Source organism: Oratosquilla oratoria, chromosome 23 (assembly GCF_046742065.1).
Source record: "Oratosquilla oratoria isolate Oo_2021 chromosome 23, ASM4674206v1, whole genome shotgun sequence".
NCBI lineage: Eukaryota > Metazoa > Arthropoda > Malacostraca > Stomatopoda > Squillidae > Oratosquilla > Oratosquilla oratoria.
In genome coordinates this window covers 51,764,369-51,766,868 of record NC_134799.1, presented here as the reverse complement: position 1 = coordinate 51,766,868, position 2,500 = coordinate 51,764,369, and positions in this window count along the sequence as shown.

Below are 2,500 nucleotides of genomic sequence, written 5' to 3'. Positions count from 1 at the left end.
CATCCTGTCCACTGCCCTGGGTCAGAAGCAGTGTCGCAAGACACAGCACATCCACAGCAAGGCCAGTTCATAAATTCGGCGACCCCCACTCTCCGTCCCCTCATGCAGAAAAGGAGAAGACGGGGAGAAATCCCTTAGGGCGGCATCAATTTTTTTCTAATACATACTTCCTCACCCCCCCCCATTCCCCACCCACTCCCCCTCATGCACCACAGCCTCATCCATACACAGCCATTCTCCATTCAACCCTATCTTCTGTCCCTCCCGTCCTTTCTCAACAGACATTCTTCTCTTTTGTAATGCCCCTTTCACCCTATCCATCCATCTCATCCTAGGACGCCCCTCATATTCACCCCTTCCACCTCTGCCTTCCACACTTCTTTTACTAATCTTTCTTCACTCATTCTTTCCACGTGTCCAAACCATTCTAATACTCTTTCATCAATCATATCTTCCAGCTCCCTTTCCACCCCTGTTCTACTCCTCACCTCCTCATTTCCCACTCTATCTACCCTAGTAACCCCTATCATACTTCTCAGACATTTCATCTAAAACACATTCAAACTCCTTCTCTCTTCCTCTCTTATGTTCCATGTTTCTGTCCCGTACATTGCTGTTGGCACAATCACTCCTTCATATAAACTCCTCTTAGCATCCATCCCCAGATGTCTATTGCTCATTAATTTTTTTTATTCACCAAGGCATTTACTCGCTTCTCTCAATCTACATTCTACCTCCACCCCCACTCCTCCCTTTCCTGCCACATTCGCACCCAAGTATCCAGTCTCTCACCCTTAATGTTCACTTCCAGCCTGCAGTCACTTTCTCCCATTTTACATCTAATTACCTTACTTTTGCCCACATTTATCTTCAGCTTCCTTCTTTCAATCACCTTCTCAAACTCTGTCACTAACATCCTCAATCCCTCCTCTGATCCTGCTATAAGCGCAGTGTCGTCAGCAAACAACAACTGGCTCATCTCCCACTTTTCTCCATTTTCTTTAACCATCTCCAACCTCTGACCCACTACCCTTGCATTCACCTCTCGCACCACCCCATCCACGTATAGATTGACCAGTCAGGGCGATATAACACATCCCTAACGTAGTCCCACCTTTACCTCAAACCATTCACACTCTCTATTTCTAATCCTAACACAAAGCTCTACAACTCTCGTAAAAACTCTTGACTACTCTTAACAGCTTTCCTCCTATCCCATATATCTGCAGTACCTCCCACAGTGCCTTCCTGTCTACCCTGTCGTAAGCCTTTTCCAGATCCATAAAAGGCCAAAAAACATCCTTACCTTTTCCTATAGCTTTCTCTCATATCTGTCTTACCACAAAAATCTGATCTACACAACCTCTACCTGTCCTAATACCACACTGTTCCTCACCAATAACTCTCTCTGTTCTTCTCCTAATCCTCTCAATCAAGACCCTCCCATAAGCCTTCCCAACTACACTCAACAAGCTGATCCCTTTGAAACTAGTGCACTCACACTTGTCCCCCTCCTCCAGTCCTCCGGCACTCTACCCTCTCTTAAACAAATATTAAATAAACTTCACCAGCCAGTCCACCATAGCTGTACTTCCTTTCTTCAGACATTCTGCATGGCATCCATCCAACCCAGGTGCCTTACCTGCTCTCATCATCTTAACACCTGCTTTCACTTAATCTTTCCCTATTTCTCCTCCATTTCCCCCACTTATCACGGTCATTTTCTTAGCGCTTCCCACTGCAACTACCTTTCTCTCCCTATCCTCCTTCACATTTAGCAACTCCCTAAAATACTCTGCCCACCTTCCTCTAACTGCCTTCTCTTCCATTATCATCTCTATCTGCACCTTTTACCTTTTCTTCTCTAATTGATTCGCCTCCTCTTCCTCTTTTATATATATATATATATATATATATATATATATATATATATATACATATATATACATATATATGTATATATATATATATAAATGTATATGCATATATATATATGTATATATGTATACATATATATATATATACATATATATATGTATATATACATACATACATACATATACCAAGGCTCCCCTCCCCTTTACCAGGGAGGTAGCCAAAAAGGACAAGGCACAAAAACATTCCCACCCATTTCATCCCCGAAAACACTCCACACCCCTCCCCTCCCTCCCATCTTAGCACCTCCTAGATGACGGGTCATCCCTGCACCCTGTCCATTGCCCTGGGTCAGAAGCAGTGTCGCAGGACACAGCACATCCATAGCAAGGCCGCTTCATTAAATCGGCGACCCCCCCTCTCCGTTCCCCCATATAAAGGAGAGGACGGGGAGAAATCCCTTCGGGCTGCCTCAAAATTTTTGCTCACACACACTACCTCACCCCCATTCCCCCGTCCAATCCACCTCATGCATCACAACATTTTCCATATGCAACCATTCTCCATTCACCCCTGTCTTCTGTCCTCTCCCGTCCTTCCTCAACCGACATTCCCCTCTTCCCCA